Raw genomic sequence first — 16739 nt, 5'->3', positions numbered from 1 at the left:
AAAAAAAAAAAAAGTCTGTACAGGACACTGTAATTATGACTCTACTTGGCTTCACATTTTGGGAGCTAAGTTGTACTAGGAGCAGGAGATTCAAAGTGATGAGTCTTGAGTATTTTCTCCAATGCAAATAGCACTCCATGGCAACTTATCTTTCATATTAATAATCATCGCCTCTTTGGAGTGCCCACTCTGTGCTAAGCACTATGCTATGTACATTATCTCCTCTAGTCTTTTTTTTTTTTTTTAATATTTTTATTTATTTCTAGGAGAGAGAGAGACAGCGTGAGCAGGGGAGGGTCAGAGAGAGAGGGAGATACAGACTCTGAAATAGGCTCCAGGCTCCGAGCTGGCAGTCAGCACAAAGCCCAACGCAGGGCTCGAACCCACAAACCGCGAGATCATGACCTAAGCAAAAGTTGGACGCTTAACCTACTAAGCCACCCAGGCGCCCCACCTCTAGTCTTTTTTTTAAAGTTCATTTATTTACTTTGAGAGAAAGAGAGAGAGAGAGAGTACATATGTGTGCACAGGCAGGGGAGGGGCAGAGAGAGAGAAAGAGAGAGAATCCCAAGCAGGCTCTGCGCTGTCAGCACAGCGCCCAAAGTGGGGCTCAAACTCACAAACTGTGAAATTACAACCTGAGCCGAGATCAAGAGTCAGACGTTTAACCACCCAAACTGAGTCACTCAGGCACCTTCTATACAGTTGGTATTATTATTTATAAACAAAGAAACTGGGGCTGGAGGAGGTCATTCTTTAGGCTAACTCATCTGTTTGGAAGATCTTGAATTTGAACTCAAGCCTGTCAGACTTCAACACTGAGACTCTTTCCAGTATACACAACTTTCTTCAACTGTAGCCTGTGAAGTTTATTTAGTGTACTCAGAACAGCAAAAATGACCCCAAATATCTCTTGAGGGTTGAAGGAGGAGAAAGAGGATAAATGTTTATATCTGTATGTGTGTGTTTATGTCCATGTATTTTGTCAGGGAATTTCCTTTCACTGAAGCTTTATAAAGCATTAAGACCTCACTACTATAGACAATTGGGCAGAAGGTCAGATTGAATTAGTGACAAGTGTGAATCGCAAATTCATTTTAAATAAAATAGATTTTCCTAATAGAGATTTCAAAATGGATTCCCACACATTCTCTTCTTTTGTGTGCATGAAAATCCCTTGAACTGGGACAATTTGGTGTTATCAGACTAATGTTGCAGGTAAGAAAAACAAGGGGTGATGAAGTTAAGGGCCTTGCCTATGGTCAGAGAGCTGTTTAGTGATAAACCCACAGCTCCCTACTCTGCAGAGTGACCTAACAAATTCCTCCTGAATTACCAGATAATTATTGGATAAGGATGATATGTATTCATGTATTAATTATTCATATATAAGAGATTGCCTTAAGTGCTCAAGGATGTATTTCAAACATTCCCTTTGTAATCTCATTTATATCACTCTTTTGTACTACTTAGCAAGACAGAGTTTGCTAAATGAAGGAAAATTTCTGCCCAGATCCCAATCAACTTATTATAAATTCCAAATTAATAGGGTCTAAATAAATAAGAGCTTTTTACGGGGCTAAAAGCTGATAATGCTATTTGTTTCTGATATCTTTTTTTTTCATTTGCTTCGGCTCCAATTTGAGTATTTCATCTACTGCATATTTTTTTCTGTTTCCTCATTAGAGGAAGAAGGCAAGAGAGGCACAGGAGGAAAGAATTATTTGTATATGAATAAAATTAATAACCTGAAATTATAGAAGGGGTGGAAAGGCATCTTTCTGATAATTTATCATAATGTTTAGTAACAGCAATTTGCAGTAATGAAATAACTGATCTTTACTTCTCCTGGGTATGTGTTGCATTTATCAGTTTATGCTTTACTTACATTTTTTTATTACTCCACTTGTTAAATTATTTAAACTTAGAAGGCAACTTCTAAGTTATTAATAGTAAGGCAATTTCTGAAATGGGAGTCATGCAAATAATTATTTCATTTTTTTATCCAGATTTTTGGGAACCAAGATATTTTTGTCACTTACCCGAGATTTATAGAGACCAAAAAGCTCGAGATCATTTACCACCCGGGACAGGGGCCCCAGCTTTAGGGCCTGGGAGAACATATCTCTCTAAAATCAACTTTATTTAATAGTCATCTGGGTAGTTTTCCTCATGCTGGTTTTCCTCATGCTGGGTCTCCTTACACTTCTGAAGGAGTCCTAAGGGATTAAGATGAGGGAGAGCCAGACTGATAGCATGAAAGGCCTGGTGCTCTCTCTTAGAGCTGTATCTTCCATGATTAAAAAATAATGAATTTTTTGTTTGCTGGGTGCAAGGAATAAACACTCCTGGATTCCCTCTGTTCTGTTGTTCTCCCTCTGGTCTACAAGAACACCACAAAGGCTTCTCTGTTGCTTCCCTCAGTCACATTTCTCATTCAGACGTCCTTTCTGTTTGGGGTTCCATTTCTTACTTGCATTTGGTTCTTTCCTTTCCTGCATGGGCTTCTCAGTTTGTTTGTTTTCAGGGCTTCTCCCATTTTTCTATTTTTGAATTGTTTCTTTCTGCAGGACCATCTCCGTGTCCCACTGTCCTCTCGTCTTGCTCCCTCTTTTGTATCTGGGATTATTCATCATCTTTGTTTCTATTTATTTCTCTTCTTCTAGCCCTGATTTCTTTATCTCTGGCCCCCTGTTTCCTCTCCTTGATTCTCCTGTTCCCATCTCAACGCCCTTTGACCAAACATCCCCTCCCTACCCCCTACATAAAGCCATTGAAGAGGCGCTCCCACTAGACTAGAAGAGAAAGAACAGAATAGAAAGGTGGTGGACTGAACCTGGGAAGGGCAAGTTTAGTCATGCTAACGACTTCCCCATCCTCTGTTGGTCCCCAGGCAGTCTCCTCCACTGTCTGTGTCACAGCCAGGGACCGAGGCAGCACAAAGGGAAGGAAGCAAGAGGAAATAAAGGTGAGTGCTGGGGCAGACACAAACACGAAGCTGTTCCTTAAATACCGCCCTGTCAGCATTCATCTAAGAAACTCTACAAAACAGGATTGTGTTTAAAGTATAGAGCCACTCAGATCAGCTTCCCAGCAGGCTAGAAGCCATTCTCTCTAGAACCTAAAACCGACGGTAAGAATAATCAGATACCGTAGGTAAGTACCACCAGTGTTTCCACTTGACCCTAAATTACTTCAAAACTACGTCTGGCAGGGCGCTAACGCCCACCTCCAGAACACACATCTTGCTTCTCATGACTTGGCTATGACTCAGCCCTACCCTTGGCAGTTTTTATGTTTAAAATATTTCCAGATATGTTTATAAACAAATCACGCCTCTTAGAACCGCCTTGCTGCCACTCAATTGTACAGTGGGGGGAAAATCTGGGACAGTTAACACTGTGGAAAGTTTGCATCTCTCTTATCCTTCAGGAAGAAAAAAAGAAAGAAGAAGAAGAAAAAAAAGGAAGCTTAAGAAGTTTTTAAAAGCCAGACGAACAAGAAGCTCTCAGAAAAAACAATTTTACCAGCCTAGTAGTAGTGAGACAACCAAACGTACAAACAAGGCGATCTTTCTTCCTTCCCCTCCCGACACCTGGCGTGAGGACACCGTGGCCAGGGCAGCCCAGGGCTCGTCGTGAAGCACTGTGCCTTCATTAGTCTGGGGGCAGCAGGGGCCACGGAGCCGCTTTTCATTTCACTTGGGAGCGCTGCTGAGGAAGGATGAGGACAGAGCTGACTCCATTTTTCCTTTTTCAGGCGGCTGTCAGTTTGTTGATTTTGAAACTGAGTACCAGGGAAAACACCTAGGCTGTTCAAATTCTTCAAAACAAACACAAACCTGCACTTTTCACATGTTTGTTTATTTATTTAAAAAAAAGAATTTTTTTTTTTTTTTTTTTTTTTGAGTGAGGTAAATAGGGGAAATTACCCTAAGCTTGTAACATTGTTTGCTAGAATCCTCTCTGATGTCAGTTCTTCCGCTCCCCTCACCCTGGCCTGCTCTTAAGACAAAAGAGAGAAGAGCTGGGTCTTAGGACAATGAAAACAATGGCTCAGTGCTGAGGCCTTTGTCTGACCTTGCACAGATTGAGGTTATGTCTGAGGAGAACATGTCCCCGGGGAGCCAGGAGTCCCTTCTGGCAGGACAGCTTCAAGCCTGGGGTCTGCCCACTCAGGGCTGCCCTCATGTGGGGACCCTTTGGTCCAGGGGCTTCTCCTTAATAACATCTGAGAATTTTTGTTTCCCGGCTTCAAAAAGACAACAAAAGGATGAGCTGACACTGAATCCATAGAACAGAATGACACCCATATGCGGGAGTAAGTTATACTCTCACAAATATACATACAAAGATTAAGCTCTGGGGTTCCAATTGAATGATAATTTTTCCCAAGTAAGTTTTAAATCTGCCCCTCCTCTGTGCTCTTCCTGTATCTTCACATCTTCTTCCCTCTGTATGTCTGTGTGTCTGTCTCTGTATTCAAATTTCCCCTTTTTAGAAGGACATGAGTCATACTGGATTAGCACCTACCCTAATGGCCGGATTTTAACTTGATTAAATCTATAAAGACCTCTTTCCAAAAAAGGTCACATTCTGAGGTTTGGGGGCTGGTGCTAACAGCATATTTATTTGGGGGGCACAATGTAGCCACTACCAGTGGTCGACCTTGTTGTCTAAATATTTTCTCAGCTTACAAGAAACACTGCTCTCTCTTACTTTGTGCGCCAGCATGTGGAATGCTCTGTAACTAGAGTAATAACAAGATTCAAATAGTAAAGAAGGCTGGCACAGTAGGTAGGGTTAAGTTGTTGCTTTGGCTTTAGAAACCTCTGCTTGCCCACTTCCTCTTGTGTGGGCCTGCTCCATCTCCTCTTCCAGTTTCACCCCAGCTTTCTTTTCTAAACTGCCAGTGCTTGGACCCATCTGAGCTACTCTGCCTTCCTGTTACAATGGCTCTCACCAGTAACAAGAAACTTATTATCAGTGGTGGGGGAGGGAAGAAAAAGTGCTGAAAAATGTGTCAACACTACTATTGGTGGCCTAGTAGCCGTCCACACTCAGTATAGGACAGTTGTGATGGAAGACTGAAAGGAGCATTTTGAGATCCTGAGGTGAAAAGTAATTGAAAAGAGAAATCATTGGGATTAGACTGTCACAGCATTTTCTCTATAAAATCTAAGCACATTTGTGTTAACATCTTGGGTTCCCCTCATTTTCTAGGCAATATTTATACCAAACCCACAATACAAATCTTGTCCTCTGGGGCTCACACAATGACGTGATTAATCAGCTTTTATTTCCATAGCACTGCTCCTGCCTCCCCAGATTCTCTTATTAGCCTCCTAAATTAGGGTAGCAGATAGGTAACCTCCTAAGTTAGGGTAGCAGATAGGATGAGTAGGTGAGAAAAATGGCAGAATTAAAAAATGACCATGGTGCACTGGGGCCTGGGTCTCCAGCCTGTGTCTCCTTTCCTCCCAGCAGGCTGCTAGCGCCTTGCACAAATCCGTGGTACCCGAATTAGACATGTTGATTTCATGTACAGGTTGGGCCAGTTTTCAGCGTCTTGTTTGAACATTCTGTTTTTGATTTTTATTTTCCAGTTTTTCTAGTTGGGTAAGCCTGGGGTAGATAAGTTGGATCAGAGGAGAGATCCCACTCGGACTACAAAGGCTTCCCTGGCAGGTGGGATTTAAAAGACAAGGTAGTGAGAATAAGCTTGGAGGAGCCAGATGAGAGGCGGAGCCAAACCCTTGCTTTTGCATAGAGTAGCCGGGAGCACTGCATGCAAAAGGACTTCGGGAGAACTGGATTTCTTTTCTTTCTCTCTCTCTCTTTTTTTTTTTTTACTTTTTCCCCTCACTTGGAAAAACTTGTGTTTTTCTTTCTGATAATTCACTAGCACTGTACAAAAGTAAATAGTACAGAGAAAGTTAAGCTTTCTACAATGTCAGTATTTCTCCACGCTGGTTCTGGGGCAGCCGCATGGATGGTAGTGCGAATTATTTTCAACCAGACTTCTTCATACAAACACTATGTAGCTCTATATCTTTATCTAAATAGAACAGCACTATTAACAGGGTCATAGCATTGTGATTTTTCTACACTTTCTCCTCTTATAGTTTAGGTATTTTCCCGTGTCAAACCAGAAGAATGTAACCTATTCTTTAAATTAAAAAAAAAAACAACTACATTTAATATTTTAGAATAAAGCAATTCCTGAACAGATTCAAACCATATAGGGAAGTACAAAGTGAAAAGTAAAAGTCTTCCATGCTTTACCTCTAGTCCTTTTCCCTGAAGGTAACCATTGTAACTGCTGTAACAGTTTCCTCCATATCCTTCTGGAAGTATAATTAGTAATGTCTCCATACAGGTACATGTAGGTAACATTACTCTGTTCTGTAACTTGCTTTATGTATGCAATACATCCAGACAGAGCATAAATGGGGGAAGGGCATTTAGAGAGGGAAACACAGAATCAGAAGCAGGCTCCAGACTCTGAGCTGTCAGCACAGAATCAGGCGCGGGACTCAAACCCACGAACCATAAGATCAACTTACAAAGTTGGACGCTTAACTGACTGAGCCACTCAGGCGCCCCTTTTTAAATTTTTTTTTTAATGTTCAGAGATTTTAAACAATCAGTATACTTCACTTTTCCGATAGATGTGTAATATTCCATTGCATGAATACACATTTATTTATTTATTTACTTACTTACTTTTAAGTAGGCTTCACACCCAGTGTGGAGCCCAATACAGGGCTTGAACTCACCATCCTGAGATCAATACCTGAACTGAGATCAAGAGTTGGACACTTAACAGACTGAGTCACCCAGGAGGCTCAAATATACCATTATTTAAATAGTTCTCTATTAATAGACATTTGTCCTAAAACAAATGGTTCTAGAATAAACATCTTTATATATTCATCTCTGTATATAGAATAAAACATTAGTGCTCATTTCTCTACCCTCTCACCAGCCCAGGATATAAGCACTTTATTTATTGATTTATACTTTCACAAAATCTTTTGCTGATTTGACCAGTGATATCTTGGTTTAGTTTTCATTTCTTTGATTATTAAGGCAGAGCCTGACATGGGGCTTGAACTCAGGAACTATGAGATTGTGACCTAAGCCATCCAGGTGCCCCTGAAGATCATTTTTAAGAAGGTAGTGAATATGCTAAGGAAATCATTCTTACCAATTTAACACACATCCCTCACAAGCAAGTCTATACTATCTTATCTTTTTAAAGAAATTTTTAAATGTTTCATTTATTTCTGAGAGAGAGAGAGAGCGATCATGAACAGGGGAGGGTCAGAGAGAGAAGGAGATACAGAATCTGAAACAGGCTCCAGGCTCTGAGCTAGCTGTTGGCACAGAGCCCGACGCGGGGCTCGAACCCATGAACTGTGAGATCATGACCTGAGCCGAAGTCGGACGCTTAACTGACTGAGCCATACAGGTGCTCTTTTACTATCTTATCTTAACATACACATAAGCAAAAGTAGTAAAACAATTCTATGTGATAGACTTCTACTCATTCTGACTGATTCCCCCTGAGTTCAAATTATTGAAGTTGCCTTATAATACTTAAAAAACAGACCCAATTACAGAGCCAGTGACATCAGAACGATTAGGATTGCATTCATTTTCACTCCCGCACTCATTTTCCTACTGGATGAGTGGCTTCCTTGTTTAAACATGGAATTCTGTGATCATGAAATGGATTCCATCCAGATACAAAATATGAAAAACTGAACTCATGGGAAATGACCTTTGCAAGGCACACCACACCACCCTCAGGCTTGAAGGGATTTTCTATTTCATCAGCTGTAGATGAACCATAATAATAAAACATAAAATATTACACAAAGATTAGAAAATCAAGAGTCACATACCTCACAGTTACTCCCAGCATAGCCTAACTCATTCTCAGCATCCACAGCCAGTCCACTTGGTCTCTCCCCAGGATAACACCCCTCGGTGAGCTAAGGGATCCTTCTCTGTGCTTCTGGAACACTGGATGCCTCTCTCTTCTAACTTACTATACAATTTTGAAACGACATGGGATGCCTGGTTTGCTTGCTAGCTCTCCTGGTCAAGGACCACGTGGTGTTCATCTTTGTGTGCCTGCTAGCTCTCACAACACCTGGCCCATAAAGGGTTTTCAGGTATTGCTTGTTTTGCTGTGTTGTTGTTAGTATTTTAAACTATGTGGAGTACAGTTTTGCTCCCCATTTTTTTGCTCACCTGTGGCAAACACAGCTGACTGCCTACCTAACAGCCGCCACTGCCCCTTTCCCCTTTATCCTTGCTGGTAGAGCCTTGATTTTGTTTGACGCTCCACTCTCTACAAAGTCGTGTACTCAGGAAATGACTCCTCTTGCCGGAGCAGAAGTGGGGAGTGTGAATGGTGACTGGTCTGCGCAATCCTGGCCGTCCCCTTCCCCTGGCCTGTGACCCAATTCTAGCCGATGAGGTCTGAGAGGAAGCCTGGGGAGTTTTGGAAAAAGGCTTTTCTTATAGTATAGAGAATCTCACAGGAGGAAACATCATCTTTCCCCTGGGATTGCATGGATTATCTGGAATTGTGGCAGACATCTTGTAATATGAAGGCAGACATGGGACCACAGAGATATCCTCCATGCTGTGTCAGAGCTGGAGTCACCTGCCTGCCCACTTTCACTGAAAGAAAATGAACCCCTGAATGCATCCCAACAGCGCATCACCACACAATAAAAACGGGAAGACACCAGAGGGGATTTAGGAGCCTCTATTGGGAGAAACAGAGTCAAAATGGAAAGTTAAAAGGAATCAGGCTTATCTCAATGTAGAGAAGCCTCTGGATAAACCTGGTTGCTGTTTTCAAGTTCATGGAAGGTTTCAAGGATCAGACCTCAAACAGTTATACCCCATGACTTCAGAAGACCTAATGGGAACAGGAACCAGTTGAATTAAAGCAGGAGAGACTGCATGGATTTAAGAGAGAAATCTGCCTGTAGGAATGATAAAACCCTGACATGGGCCCCTGATGATGAAAGTCAGTCCTTTTGAAAATAGACAAGAGTGAAAAATATGAGTCTTTGTGGGTTTTTTGTTTATTTTTTTTGAGAGAGTGAGAGAGCGCGTGTGCACACGAGTGGGGAGGGGCAGAGAGAAAGGCAGAGAGATAGTCCCAAGAAAGCTCGGCACTGTCAGTGCAGTGAGAGTTTGAGAGTTGGGGCTCAAACTCACCAACTGTGAGATCATGACTTGAGCCAAAGTCAGATGCTTAACCAAATGACCCGCCCAGGTGCCCCACATATGAGTCTTTGAACAGTTTATTACTCAGCTACTTAAGGCAATGGGAATAACCAAATGACTACTTGAAGTCTGTCATTTTGTGCTAATTTAGAGAAGATAAATTACTGAAATTTAAGTAGGTGAGGAATCAGCTCTAGACCTCCAAAATATTCATTAGGCTCTAAGTTTGATCTGACAGAGCTGGAAATACCTGTTTCATCATTATAAGCCCAAAATGTCAGCCTGACATCCAGTTTATAATTTATGTTGGACACACACTACTTATCAGAGTTTGTTATTACTCATGTGCCCAGAACGAGGGCATTGCATGAGAAATGTAGCCTCGGGGAAGGTGGCTGATTATTTCCAGAGTGTTTATTAGGAAAGCTGATCCTAATCTGAATTCACTTTTCCACGGAAGAATGTAAAAATGAGTATTGGATTTGGTCAGTGCCTCTGACCAAAACCATGTCAACACTCTTAAGGGCACACAGCATGCAAATCACCTGGCAGTGGGTGTGGGGTTGTACTGCTCAGGACCACCCATTCCCGAGGTCGAGGCCTGGGTTCAAGGATCTACTCAAATAAATGATAAAGCAAGGTGAGCTGCTAGCTGCGAAATTATGGCATGGATCATAAATAACTGGAGGCAATAACTACCTCGCCCCTTACAGCCAATTTTATATAAATCCTATTATTAGCAAGTCTCTCACATGAACCCCAGCAGTTAATGTAAATACAATAAAGGCATATCAAAATTGGTTTCAAAATGTGCGTTCTTGTTGATTTGATTACATGTACATCACCACTTCATTTTACTGACATTGTGGACTGGAGCATTTCTGTTCCTTATGAGTTTGGAAGGGCAAATCTTAAAATGTAGATTCTGCGTATTGAAAGCCATTTTTTCACAAATCAACAAGCACTCACATCAGGCGTGTTTTCACCGAGGCTTTTACTTGAACAGCAGGCGTTGACACTGACCCAGCAGGACCCTGTCCCCTCCCTCAAAACGGGCTCTCCCACTTCTGTCCCTTCTCCTTTCATCCTGCTTTTGAAAAGCCCTCCGCACCCCTGCGTACTTCTCCACTGCTCTCGGCAGCCCTGGAAATAGTGTCTGGGTTTTGAAATCTTTCTGACTTCAGACGAGATGCCCAGGAGCTGCGAGACGCTCTTCGAGGGCTCTCACTGTCCTGTCCCCTCCTTTTCCGCCTCCCTCTCTGGGATGCCTGGTGCCTGACATGGGTGGAGGGGAGGCTGTTCATGTAGCTAGTGCCAAGTAGATGCTTTGTTTGGGTGCTTGCTCTTTGCCTTCAGCTCTTGAGGCCGAGAGAGGGACCCGCCCTCACACAGGATCCTGGCACCTTACATGGAGGCTCTGAAAAAACCCAGAGCTGGTAGCAAACCTTAATCTGCCATCTTACACCAGTGTGTCTTTGCACAAGGTATTTAATCTCTGAATCTCCTATAAAAAGGTTCCTATAAGGAAGATCATGACATATGTTTCCTACATCGTTGTGAGGATTAGGTAAGAGACATTTAAAAAGCATCTATGTGTTACTCAGTGTTGTTCCAGAGAGGCAAATACTCGTTTTTATAGCAATGAGACTTCTAAATACCTACATTCAGAATACAGCAATAGATGATATTTGCCACTTGGACCCCAGTCATTCCTTTTATTTAAAAGGATACCTCAGTCTCCGGCCCACGGTAACCTAGCAAAATAGCTGTGGAGCTGAAGGACTTCATCTTGGGGTTCAGAGGAGGACTGACTCTTTTCCTAGAGCAACGGAGGCTACAGCACATGGCTCACTGGGACACGGGAAGGTTAATGAGATAGCATCTAGGTGGAAAGTGCTGAGTGTGCTAAGTATTACCACATTGCAATTACCCTAATACCAGAGCAAACTCTCCTTTGTCCAGATCATTCGAGAGCATGCGGCTCTGAAAGAGAAGGTACAACAGATGAGACATAAAAGTCTGTGAGTCAAACACACCCTATCCCTAGGCACACTCTTCAGCAACACTGGGAGGTGCAAATAGGGAAGGGACTTTGGCCTCTATGGTGCTACAGTTCAACTGTTTAACTTTCTGTGTTTAGAATTCTATCCTGTCACGTTTCTGCATTGCTTCCTTGAGGCCACTGACTATATAGTCATGGTGCACCCACTCATCAGCCCTGTGATCTGGGGACGAGCCATGCATCCTCTCTAGGCCTCAGTGTCCTTGCCAGGGAAATGGAGGTAATAATCCCTACCTAAGTCACGCAGTTTTGAAGCTGCAAAGTATGAGTGCTTTGAAAATTAGAAAGTGATGGATATTAACATGAATTCTTAGATGCCGGTGCCTATTCTCTTGTTGCTTATCTGACCATAACCAGTGTTAAGAAATAAAGGTTTCTGACTCTACTTGCGAGTGACCAACCATCATGCATCACAAACTCTAGTTGAATTTCCACAAGGTTGGATTATGGATTAGTAAAATGGTACTATTGGTTCTGTTTTGAAGCACCAGCTTATCCACGGATCAGTGCTTACATGTGGATCCGCTAAGCCAAGCTATTATATAGAAATAGTATTAACTTTTATTTATGTAGCACATGGAATTTTTCAAAATACTTTCACATATATTATCTATGTGTAGGTCTCTGTCTCTTCCAGCTAAATCATTTGGGATATTTGCCTTTCTCCTTCCTGTTTTTCAGCACGTTACCCTTGGAAGAGGCAGAAGCTGGGGGCTTTAGGGATCCAGGGGGTGACCCCTGGAGTGTCACTGAACATGACTTGGTGGCAGCAGTCACTGAGGAAATGAAGACAGCTCGAGCTGCCCAGCCGGTGTCATGGACCATATACATGGGCCGGGCACAGGCAGCCCTGTTCACAGGGAGATGAGTGTCCCTCCATGACCCGGAGTCATCACTGCGGTTTCAGGAAAGGCTCCCACATTCCCAGAGCCTCAGCTGCTACTTACTGACAAACCAGCCCCTCAATAATCTTATTGTATGTTTTCAAAATAATTCTCCGTAATGCCCCAAGAATGTCTGAACTTCTGTGTGAACTCGCTAGTTTGCATGTTTTTCATCTTATTAGTGGGAATTCCGATAGACAGGGCCCATGAGTCTCCCTAGTGGGTGCAAAGGCAGGTCTCTCTCGCTGGTGAACTCCCAACGTGTCCCCCCACCCCCCGTCTCCTTCCGTTTCTCCCTCCCACCCCTTCCAGCCTCTTTTCATAACCAACGTTAAGAAAGAAATAGCCTTGCTTTGATTACAGGTTACTCATTAGAGAATGCCACAAGATTCTCATGCTGAATTTTTTGTGAAGGAAGATTCTGAATACAGAAGGAGAGCGCAGAGATGCTGCTGCCTTTGATGACCTGTTTACCCCAACCCCACGTGGCTGGGGAGGGAGCAGTCAGCTTCTGATTTCAGGATGACTGCACACGACCTCAGTTTTAATATCGCTTGTCATTCATAAATCCCCGAGACATCACAGACCCAGCCAGATGTGATGTGGCCTGGCCTAATCCTTCTATGGAGATGCAGGGGAGAGTGGAAGTTAAGCCTTAATTAAAAATGAGATCTGATATTGGAAAATTAAGGTTTAAAAATGCTTTGAATAGGCCTATTTGAGAGTACATCCAAGTGTATGGATACATCAATTCAGGAGACAGTGGGTTTTTTTGCTACATGCAGCTCATTTTATAAAATCATAAAATACCAAATTTATAGCTATAGGACAAAGCGCTTCCCAATACTTCCACCTAGGCTTCGACTATATGTAGCATGATATATTTTCATATACCTATGCCAGTCCCTCTCTGGATTTCCAGTTAATGGTATCTGTAACACCAGGAGAGGCTACTACACTGGTAAATAAAATTTAAAAGTAATTCCCCAATTTTGGTCAAGTCATACATTCACATATTTTTATTCATTTTTTTCAAGAAATCTTTACTAATAATTAACTTTTTGTATCGTACATTGTATATGTCCTATATACAATGAGATGTAAAAAGTCATTTGGGTCATCAGACAACTAAAAGTCATGATCAGGCAGTGAGAAATTTCCCTCTGAATTTAAATACCATTGCAAGGAATTTTGGTTGCAAGTGTATTTTTTTTAACTTTTAAATGTTATTTAATATTATTATCTTTTTAATGTTTATTTTTGAGGGAGAGAGACAGAGTGCAAGTGGAGAAGGGACAGAGAGATAGGGAGACACAGAATCTGAAGCAGGCTTCAGGCTCTGACGTGTCAGCACAGAGCCCAACATGGGGCTCAAACTAACAAACTGCAAGATCATGACCTAAGCCGAAGTCAGATGCTTAACCAACTGAGCCACCCAGGCACTCCTAAACTTCTAAATTTTACTTTAGAGAGAGAGCATGCACATGAGTGGGGGAGAGGGACAGAAGGAGAAAGAGAGAGAATTGAAAGCAGTTTCGGTGCTGAGTGTGGACGGGGGTGGGGGTCGGGGGGGACTCGATCCTATGACCTTGGGATAATGACCTGAGTCGAAATCAAGAGTCAGATGCTCAACCGACTGAGCCACCCAGGTATTCCCATTGCAAGTGTATTTTTAATAACCAAGTGACTGCTGGAGAAAATGAGGCCTGGGAACTGAGTAAGAGAAAATAGCCTGAATAGCCAGACAAAGATAAGAATTGAGTAGAATCTTGCAGGATGGAGAATGAAGAATTTCAACTGTGTTTCCACCTTTCCTTCCCAGCAAAAGTAGAATGAACTGTGCTCCTTTTTCATGTACTCTGGACTCTCTCCAGTGGGAAGTCTAAAATGAGTAAAACAGCCCAAAGATCTACAGGGGAGAAATCGCAGATTTGAGGACGCACAGATAGAGTATCATCACACCATAAAACGTCAGAGCTGACTCTAGCGTGGAGCGGTGAGGCCTTTTAAACTATTAGCACTTGCTACAGAAAATGCCTTCAGTAATTATTAGTCGAATGAATGACTGAATGAATGACCAAGATGATCCCTAGAACTTCCTCAGTTCCACCTTTCACTCTTTTTTGCAGGTACCCTTGCAGCCTCCTGAAGTGAACTTGTGCCCAGGCTGCGTAAAGACTAGATTCGTATATGCTCCTTTCTGGCAGAATGGGACTATGCAGTAATTTGCAGAAACAAAAAACAAAACCCCCAAGCCCCCAAGATAAATATTACCAATTGCTTTCTAAAGTGGTTTTTCTATGGGGCACCTGGGTGGCTCAGTCATTTAAGCGATGGACTTCAGCTCAGGTCAGGATCTCGCGGTTCGTGAAGCCCCGCATTGGGCTCTGTACAGACAGCTCAAAGCCTGGAACCTGCTTCAGATTCTGTGACTCCCCTCTTTCTCTCTGCCCTTTTCCTGCTCGTGCTCGGTATCTCTCTCTTCAAAATAAACATTAAAGAAAAAAAATTTTAAAGTGATTGTTCCAACTTACACCTCCACTAGAACATAGTAAAATACTTCTTGGTTGTCTAATATCCTCACCAGAAGTGGGTGTCATGAATTATACCAGGATGAGAAAAGTAAAATGGCATCTCATTGTTGTTTCACTTTGCATTTCCCTGATTATTATTGAAGTTAGGTCTGTTCTCTGAAATTCCAATTAGATTCATGTAATATCTCATCCACCCTGTAAGCCTCTTGGCTTCTTTTTCATACTTTTCATCTGGTTATCTCCCTATTTTACCTTATGGATAATCTGTACCAGTTTATTTTTTTTTTTAATGTGCCCAATGTTCTGTTTACCCAATTTGGAGTTTTTATTTCAGTGATAATATTTTTTTTTTATTTTTAGAAATTCTACTTGTTCTGCAAATTTACAAAATCTTTACTTTTAGTCTTTTTTCCTTGTATATTTTCATCCCCTCTATTATTAATTTTGCCAATTAAAAATACACTTATTTTATGTAAGACTGACAATTATAATATTCAAAGTTATTTAGGGTCTGATTCTTTTGTTTTGTTTCTTGGATCTTCCCCTTGGTGTCTTGATTGCTTGTGTGTTTTGTGAGTTCTGACATTCAGGCCAGGTTGTTTCATGTTTAATTGAGGGAACTTTTTGAGACCTGATTTCAAGGTGAGTTCCTCCAGAGAATATTTCTTTTATTTCTGCCATGTGCCTGGAGGCAATTAAAATGTGAAATCACTTAAAAAGAAACTTTTCATCTTGAATTTTTTTTTTTTTTTTTGGTCCTCACAGATAATGTAAATTCTGGACCACAAATCCACAAATCCCTGTGTGGGTTTGCTTCTGATTATAAATTTTCAAGAGAGATTTTCCCTCCTTCTACCCAGCACAATGGTTAAGATAAGCAAGGTTCCTGGTTCCTTCCATCTGCGGGGTGGGTTTATATCTAGTTTACCTGTATATGGAAGGCACTGCCCACTGGGGTCCTAGCTTTACATGGTGTGGGGGGGTCTCCTATTAAACTTCACCTTGGTTGGGTTCTTGCCTTGGTCTCCTGTCTGCATTACCCCATGCCCCCATCAAAACCTGAGGTTAATGCCAGCAGGACTCTACAGATGCCTCCGTGGAAAAGACTAAATTAGAGCACAGTTACCTTCCAGGATTCCTGCTCTCACTTTATTTGCCCCTGAATATTTCATAGTCTCCTACCAGCTCACTAATGCATAAAATATTTTTTAATTCTGATATTTTATTTAGTATTTTTGGTTGTTTTCAACGAGGGATGTTTGGTGTATCGAATTTGTCATACTGAAGCAAACAGGAGTCCTATTATATTATTTATTGTATTTTTCTGTATGTTTGTAGCATTTTGTATTTAAAGTGATAACAGTGCTAAGAAAAACTCCTGGAAGGAAACAGACAAAAACAGGTGGTGAGATTGTTGCTAAGTATTCCTTATCCCTATTTTTCTGTACTCTGCACACACCAACAACTGAAGTTGGTAACCAAGTGGAAATCCTTAGGATCACATCTCAAATAACAGTCCATTTCTATAAATGGAGCTGCCAAGAAATTCTTAACTTCTTTTAATCTAGTAAACTTGAGAAAGCAAGGAGGCCCTCTCCCTAAAGGAAGACGCAAGGAGTCGGTGATGCTGAGTATTACTAAAAGTAGCAAATTCACTACCCAGCTTTCAAAGACACAAAATGATCTTATCTAGAACCTGTTTTGGAAGAGCTGGATACATATTTTCCTCTTAAAGAACAGTAAGAGATGTTTCTAGTAAAAACATCTTGGGAAAATTAAACTTTAATACTTTCTCATTAAACACTGTAATTCTTTAAAATCTCTTTTTAAGTTCCTTAAGTATATAAAATCTCTTTAGAGTATTTCTAAAATAAATAATTCAAGTTGATGTCACATTGATTATAGTGTCTCAGTGTCCTGAATATTTGTGGACTGGCAAACCTGATGGTACTCAAAACTGCAGCCCCTCCCAGAGACAATCACCCAGTGAGGAAGTATTTTATGT

Source organism: Hyaena hyaena, unplaced genomic scaffold, assembly GCF_003009895.1.
Source record: "Hyaena hyaena isolate Hyena2069 unplaced genomic scaffold, ASM300989v1 scaffold_532, whole genome shotgun sequence".
Taxonomy (NCBI): Eukaryota; Metazoa; Chordata; class Mammalia; order Carnivora; family Hyaenidae; genus Hyaena; species Hyaena hyaena.
Note: the sequence above shows the minus strand (reverse complement) of the source record.